The 8,723-nt window shown below is 39.2% G+C and overlaps 1 non-coding gene across 1 annotated transcript; it reads left to right on the top strand.

Moving 5' to 3' along the window:
- Positions 1-593: 593 nt before the first annotated feature.
- Positions 594-665, top strand: TRNAW-CCA (transfer RNA tryptophan (anticodon CCA)). Its single transcript has one exon. It is a non-coding gene; the product is annotated as a tRNA-Trp (tRNA).
- Positions 666-8,723: the final 8,058 nt, after the last annotated feature.

Here is an 8,723-nt window from a genome sequence, read left to right as displayed (position 1 = left end):
CATAATTTAAAATGGTTTGTAGTTATCACTATCAACAAAATAGTATAAAAGATAGTATTACAACTCACCATATTAGAGATTAAATAGGGTAATATATTTTGCCTCAAGTTAAATGGAAAACAGTGTTCGGATATGAGCTTTCAGAATTCAGAAGTTCTTTTCCAATAAAGAGTATTCTACACAAGGGGTAGTCAGAGGCTGTGAACACAGGTGGGCTCTGCATCTTGTGTCTATGTGTATCAGAAAGTGGCCTATATCATGAAGATGCCCTGGAGGGGATGACACAGGAATTGAATTCAGAAGAACAAACAGGAATAGATAGAACAGCCTGGAATTTCAGAATGAGGTGAGGAGCAGGTATAGGGCCTGCCGCCTGCAAAGACCCAAGTGTCTGGGGGAACTGCAAGCAATGTAGTGAGGTAGAAACTGGTGTGTGTGTGTGTGTGTGTTGTAAAGAAGGGGAGAAATAAGAGACAAGACTACAGAGGTAAGCAGGAACCAGGCCATGAATATCTTAAACAGAGTTTGATTTTATACCAAAGCAGTGACAAAGTTTTGAAAGGTTTGAAGCTAAGTACCATGATCAGAGGGCTTCCCTGGTGGCTCAGAGGTGAAAGCGTCTGCCTCCAATGCAGAAGACCCGGGTTCGATCCCTGGGTTGGGAAGATACCCTGGAGAAGGAAATGGTAACCCACTCCAGTATTCTTTCCTGGAGAATCCCATGGACGAAGAAGCCTCATAGGCTGCAGTCCACGGGGTGGCAAAGAGTCGGGCATGACTGAGCGACTTCACTTTCACTTTCTTTCACTTTCACCATGACCAGATCTGCATTTTGAAAAGAAGACACTAACTGAAGTTGGAAAACACATTGGAGGGAGTAAGAATGCAAGTAGGGAGATAAAGACCAGATGGGAAAGGGATGATGGTGGCCTGGATAAAGGCAGCTGGAGTGGGGATGCATGTGGCTTGGGAATTGATTCCATGGGGTTGGGAGTGAGCAGAGAGAGGAACCAGTGGTAGATTAGACCTATGGTGGGGGCACCATGGGGCTCACAGGAGTACGCATAAAACAGAGGAGTTTTAGTCTTGGGACGGCAGGTGATTCAGGGAAACGATGAGTTCCCCATTCTCAGAATTAGGCTACCCTGCATTTTTCCCCATTATAATTAATGCTTTGAGAACTTTTTTTGAACATGTACTATTTTAGTGCCTTTAAATTGCATTAGTTGTTCCTTCAAATGAGAGTCTATCTCCTCCATCTCTGCTTCTCACAGCTTCTCACACTGCAGTGGCTTAATAAGTGCTTATCTCATGATACCCTTGGGATAAATTCCCAGGAAGAGCACTGCTGGCTCAAAGAGGAAGACTTTGATAATTCCTACTATTTATACGCTGCCAGGTCTTATCCAAAAAGATCATCTATTTACATTGTCAGCAATAATGCATGAGGCTATTTTTCTTTTCCTTACAACCTTTCCAGATTTGGCCTTGAACTTTCATTTACTTGGTAGGGGTAAAATTCATTTTAAAATGTGTTGAATATACAAATTTAATTTTCTATTTGTTTTATTTTGAGTGAAACAGCTGAAAGCTTCCTTGAACCCCTTCCTTATTTAATTACAATCTGATATTGTGCTCACATTGACATAAATGTGTCTGTGTTATCAGGTTTCTAAAGTTTGCCATGCATATTTTTGCATTTTGTGGCTTTCATTCTATTTTAATCTTTAAAGGTTTTAAATTTTATGTATATATATATATATTTCCCCACCTTTCCCTTTCAACAGTCATTTCCTTCAACAAAAATTTCCCCTTTGTAGCTGAAATTGTGCTACTCCAAATCCATAATTCTTTAATTGCTGAGAGTTTGTTGAGGCACACATACTTTTTTATGGTATGTGGTCTGAATCTTAGAGAATTTTTCTTTCATGGTATAGCCTGTGGTTAGTAATTTTACTAGTTTTTACTCAGTTCATCTATATGATATCTGTAAGAAATATTTATGTGGGCTCATTTTTCCTATCTAATTTTATTGTCTTAAATTGAAATTATCCTGTGCTCAACCTTCCACTAAGGGAAATAAATTTTATCATTACAGACAAGAGGCTAAAACAAAATTATCTCAGAAAGGGTGTACACCAGCACCACGCCAGGTGCTTTACATAAAACCACTGTGAAAAATAATATTACACTCACATTACAGAGGAGAAAACTGGGGCTCAGAAGGGCTGAACAGTTTGTACAGGATCAAGTATATGGTAAGCGGCTAAGAACCTAGTTAAATGCATCAAGGATGTCCTAGAATGTCACCAAAGTTCAACAGAATACAGATGAATTTGCCATGAAAAAGAAAGGGAAGAAAAAACCCTCGAATGGGTTATAAATATAAAAAACTGAAAGATGAGGTTGTCCCACCTGGACAGCATGAGAGAAAGAAGGAAGGGGGCAAGAACACATGATTCTGGGCAAGAACACACACTGGAGACAGGGAAGGTGCGAAAGACATGGTGTCTGGCAGGGGCTGAGCCCCGTTTCTGCCACTTAGGAGCTGTGTGGCTTTAGCCAAGTTCTCTAAGCATGTAATGGGTTGTGGAATGAAGCGTGCAAGAATGAGCAAGAAGAGCTGCCAGGGGCTGTTATCACAGACAGGGTGGTACCCAGGAAATCACAAGCTTGTGAAGCCCCTACCCACACTGCCTGCTGCTCAGATATTGCCCGTGATTGTTACATGTGTCAGTTACCCCACATCATCAACTTGAACAAAAGTTTCACGTTCCCATTTCCAAATAGAAAACAGTTCCCAGTTTGTGTGTACCTTTTCTAGGAGAGGTATGAATAATCTGGCATCGTGTAATTTAAATAGAAGTGAAATCCAGACACCAAAAACCTAGTTCTACAATAATCTGTAACAAGAGCCTCTTTCTTTTTCTTCTTTTTAATATTGAAATATAGTTGATTTATAGGCTTCCCCAGTGGCTCAGCCGGTAAAGAACCCACAGGAGATGTGGGTTTGATTCCTGGGTGGGGAAGATCTCTGGGAAGAGGAAATGGCAGCCCACTCCAGTATTCTTGCCTGGGAAACCCCATGGACTGTAGCCCACCAGGCTCCTCTGTCCATGGGGTCGCAAGAGTCACACAGGACTTGGTGACGAAACAGCAACAATAGCTGATTTACATCAAATGTGTTAGTTTCAGGTATACAGCAAAGTGATTTAGTTACACACACACACACGCACACACCCACACAAATGAAATATACTTTTCTCCATATTCTTTTCCATTATAGGTTATCACAAGGTATTGTATATAGTTCCCTATGCTACACAGTAGGTCCATGTTTATCTTTTTTACCTATAGTCATGTATCTGTTAACTCCAATCTCCTAATTTTTCCCGCCCCTCCCCTCCAATGGCCTTTCCCCTTTGCTAACCACAAGTTTGCTTTCTAAGTCTGTGAGTCTATTTCTGATGTGCAACAAGAGATTGAACCCAACCTTCTCTCTACTCCTCATTTCAGTGGATATCACTGTCGCATGAGCTTCTGTAATTTCCTAGTAGCAAGCTGATTCTGGAGAAGTCAGGGGGAAGAGGGTTTAGCCTCTGAGGTCATTAGTTCTGTCATCGTTATTAAGCAATTACCTAAACTCCTCAAGAGATGAAAAGTTCTATCTAACTGAACTTTCTGGTCATTTTAGGGTTAACAATAAAAAACTCTTTCAACTCTTGCTAATTTTTTTCTAAGTCATACAGCTTCCCACTTCAGTAAGTAAGCATGGTGTCCAAACTATAATTTAGCCTCCCTCTGATGAGTCAGACTCTGTTCTGCCTGAGGGTCAACTCCACCAGTTGCATAGACTAAACTCTGGGAGGAGAAGAAGGTGAAGAGGGTTGGATGAGAACTAACCATGTAACACACTTCTGGAGGTTTATCTTTTCTCTTTAAATACATCCCTCATGTCTAACTAGTTTGTGTTTGTGATGGGGAGGGAAGGTTTCTTTTAGAAACTTGAGTTTAGAAAGAAAACAGTCCATTAAGGGCTTTGGATATCTAAATTTTATTTGACTACAGGTGGATATATGCTTTAAATAAGAGTCAAGTGCCCTGGGAAGTATTCTTAAGTATATTTCAGCATCTAATTGCAAGCAGTGGCTACAGACAGGCAGAAGAAAAGCAAGTTTTTCTAGCAGACTCTTCATCTAAACACTGACTAGGATGGGAAGCTAAGTTAGCCACAGCTTTATAGAGGTCACAGATTACCCAGAGTGTTTACAAACATTGTAGTCCTAGACAGATGCGCACATGCTTGAAGACAAAAGGATCTTTTAATGAAACTGTGCTCACCTTATGGAGAAGGCAATGGCACCCCACTCCAGTGCTCTTGTCTGGAAAATCCCATGGACGGAGGAGCCTGGTGGGCCGCAGTCCATGGGGTCGCTCAGCGTCAGACACGACTGAATGACTTCACTCTCACTTTTCACTTTCATGCACTGGAGAAGGAAATGGCAACCCACTCCAGTGTTCTTGCCTGGAGAATCCCAGGGACGGGGGAGCCTCGTGGGCTGCTGTCTATGGGGTCGCACAGAGTTGGACACGACTGAAGTGACTTAGCAGCAGCTCACCTTATAGTAGTTTTGGAACTTTTAGCCAAGATGATTTGCCCTTTAAAGAGGAAGCTAAAGGTTAATTTTCTATGTCATAAAGACTGCAGACAAATGCCAAAATTCTATGCCCAGACCTAAATTATATAATCAGAAATAGAGCATTCAAACTGCACATCAAATAGTCTCACTTTCTGGCAGACTATGAAAAAAATCAGTTTCGATGTTTGAAGTTGGCATCTGTTTATATAATGCAACCAACCATGACTGCCAAACATAATAATTAAATGTTTTAACAAGTGAGAAACCTTGCCAAAATATGTAATTTGAGGGGGAAAATAAGCAGAGAGTTGATATGCAGCAGAAAATGCTGAGTTATTTACCCCCTGCTGGTTAGAAGCAGACACTCATGCTGTATGTCTACCTGCAGAAATACTAAAAGAGAAAGGAGGGTTGTAGGAAGGATCTTCCTTTTTATCCATCAGTGTGCTCTTTCCTCTCACCCAAACTAGAAACCTGAGGAGTTCTCACCCACCTTTCACTATAAAATTATGTGTGGAAATGAACTTAAGCATCTACAAAGAAATATCTTATTTTTCTCTTTCATTCTTTGAATTATCAACTGAAGTGTAGTTACTTTGGCCTGTGCCTGTACTTCACTTCTGGAAAGGGGTAGAGAATGACTTTTTGAGTCCATAATAATGAAGTGCTTTTATGTCATTTACTTCTGTTAAGAAAAAAAGAGCATTACACCTGTTAATAATCTTAAATTTTTTTTTCTAATTCTAAAGTCCTTGATATGATTGTCTATCATAAGATGCAAAGAAATCATAGTACACTGACAAAGAGCTGAAGATCTTATGCATCAATGCTTCAATAGTACTTCAAATAATAATTGCAAACATTCTTCATATATGTCTTATACATTATAATAAACTTAATGCATGTATATGTTTACTATGTATATTTACTTCATATATTTATATAGTAAGTAGTTTATACTAATTATATTACACATGTGTCAAAGCAATAATGACTTAAAATTTTCTGTATTCTCTTTTCGCCTCAATGTTACTATTTGTGAAATAGAGCCTTAATATCGGCTTATGGTTACAATGAGCAACTAATTAGATGTTTTCAAAGGATTCAACTTCTAAGACAATTACAAAATCATCCTTAATTTTGAAGTTCACTCATCTCCATGAACGAACAATATAAAAGCCCTCTGGCTTCCCCCAGGAACTTCAAGGAACAAAGGGGAAAGTGGAGGAGGCAGCGTCAATTTCTAGAATTTGTACAGCACTGCAAAGCGCCTCGTAACCCTGATTGACTCATGCGGGCGTGCTGGATTCAGGTCTAATCTTCTCCATGGTTTAGAGAGAACCCAGGCAGACAGCGTCATTATCAAGGGGAGGTAGCAAAGCTAAGAAGAAGGAGGAAGGTAGTTAAGGTCACATGCTCTTTCCACTATTTAAATAGTAGCTGCTTGATAACATCTGCACAGTTTTTGTGTGCCCCAGAGCACAATTTCTTTAATATCAGGGATCCCACTGATTCAAGGAGCCATTACTTCTTACCATTAGTTAAGCCATTAGTTCTACTTGTATATAGGTTCATTTGGTTTAGCTGTATTATGTTTTAGATTCCACATATAACTGATACTATATAATCAGTTCATAATTATATAATCAGTATATTTGAAAAGCCTCCTTACTATTTACAATAGCCAAGACATGGAAACAACCCAAATACCCATCAACAGATGATTGGTTTAAGATTGGATATTACTCAGCATTTGAAAAGACCCTGATGCTGGGAAAGATTGAAGGCAGGAGGAGAAGGGGATAATAGAGGACCAGATGGCTGCATGGCATCACTGACTCAATGGACATGGGTTTGAGCAAGCTCTGGGAGATGGTGAAGGACAGCGAAGCCTGGTGTGCTACAGTCCATGGGGTCACAAGGAGTCGGACATGACTGAGCAAGTGAACAACAACAGCCATTAAAAAGGAATGAAATAAATATTGCTATTTATAGCAACATAGATGGATCTCGAGATTATCATACTAAGTGAACTGTCAGACAGACAAAGACAAATATTATATAGTGTTAGTTATATGTAGAATCTTAAAAAAATACAAATGAACCAAATGAACCTATATACAAAACAGTAATAGATTCACAGACGGAAAATAATCTTATGCCCACTAAAGGGGAAAGAGAGAGAATGAGGGATAAATTAGAAGGATGGGATTAACAGATACAAACTACTACACCTAAAATAGACAAGCAATAATGATTTACTATATAGCCCAGGGAATTATTAATGTATTCAATATCTTGTAATAACCTATAATGGAAAATAATCTGAAAAATATATATATATATAAAACACTTTGCTGTACCCCTGAAACTGACAAATACTGTAAATCAACTATATTTCAATTAAAAAAGAAAAAGAAGAAGCTCCTAACTGGTTGTCCCTTTCTCACTCTTATCTGCAATTCATTTATTCTTTACCCAAAAGAGCAAACCTTCAAAAAACTAAGCTGGATTACATCAACTCCCCTGCTTAAAACCTATTAAGTATGCTCCCACTGAATTTAGAATAAAAGCCAGACTCCTCAACATGGCCTGCAGCCCTGGGCACGGCACAGCCCTCACCTCATCACCTCACGCAGCCCTATCTCATTGCACCACTCCTCACCACTCACCAGCGTCTACACGCTCTGGCTTTCATTCATTCATTCATGTCCCAACTTTAGGATTGCCCTTCCTGTCGATGAAAATCCACTTTCTTAAGAGTCCCCTGTTCTTTTCATTCATAGCATTCACCCAATGTGGAATTATACACTTAATGACGGTCTTTACAATTATCTTTCGGCTCCCCTAGGCTCTAGGCTTCCTGCAGATATCACTTCCATAGTAACCACTGTAAACTCAATATCTGCTCCAGGGCCTAGAATATGGAGCCTGTCCATAAGTGCTGGCTGCATGAAAGCCTGAGTTAAGTGAGGTGTGGAGGACTCCTGACTCGACCAGATCCTCAAAAGTCTGGGGCTTTGGTTCCTTTTTGCCCATAATGGCTCTGCCATTTCCTCTTTAAAGGAGAACTCTCTAGCATGAGGAAAAAGCAGCAATGTAGGAGCTGTAACATTAGGCCATTTGCCTCGGCCAAATGGTCTACTCTTGAGAGTCAACAATAAAAAGGTCCTTGGTTAAAAATGTAGTGTGACCCAGGGTTTCTCCAACAATTAGGGAGCCTAAAAGTTTGCCAAATGAACCCCCAAATGTGAAAACTTTAAAAAATAACCCTTAGGTCTAGGGCTGGTAGGTTGGCACAGCTCCAGGGGGCACTGTGTTCCTGGTGGGTCCATGATTAGCATGGGTATATGTAGATTAGAGTGGGTCTGTGTAGCTGTAGGTAGTGGCCCTGCTCATTTCCTTAATGTTGCCTTTTTGGACTATTCTTCTAGTTCTATGCTTTGGCCCTGGGTTTATTCTTTGTTAAAAACCCAACATCTATCTTATCCATGTCTTTAAAAATATGATTAAATGGATCATATTTCTTATACAGTTAATGAAATAAAAGTCAGCGAGAAGGTATGAGAAGTGAAGCTACTTAATTTAAGCCAATTATTTAAAAAAATACCAACATCACTGATATTTGAAAATTGATTCCTCATTGTTTATTTACTTTTAAAACATAAGCACATGTGAAAATATTATATAAATCTTTTTTTGATGGTTTTTCTTGATATTTCTATCAAAATCCATTGGGTTTATGAAGAAAAATAAACATCTATTTCATTGACGGAGCAGGGATAAAAATTAATAAAGCCATGTTTTTCCTTAAATACAAAAATCCCTTAGTAATCTCAGGCATGGTTTCAAAAGGAAATTAGAAATACATTTCAAGGTCAAAATCTGAGTTAGCATGATTTCAACATGGAGAACACCTTGATAAGAACCTGATTGGGTATAAGACTCATTCTTTATAATTGCTTCACAGGATTCTGCCAAAGTATCTAAATGAACAGTTTGGGTAACTCTGACATCAAGTAGAGTGTTGAAAGTAATTTAGATAAACATTTCCCTCAAAGAACATCTCATGGTTTTCCACGT

This window comes from Capricornis sumatraensis, chromosome 13 (assembly GCF_032405125.1).
Source record: "Capricornis sumatraensis isolate serow.1 chromosome 13, serow.2, whole genome shotgun sequence".
NCBI classification, from domain to species: Eukaryota; Metazoa; Chordata; class Mammalia; order Artiodactyla; family Bovidae; genus Capricornis; species Capricornis sumatraensis.
The sequence above is the reverse complement of the archived record's forward strand: the minus strand, read 5'-3'. Positions and strand labels throughout refer to the sequence as shown.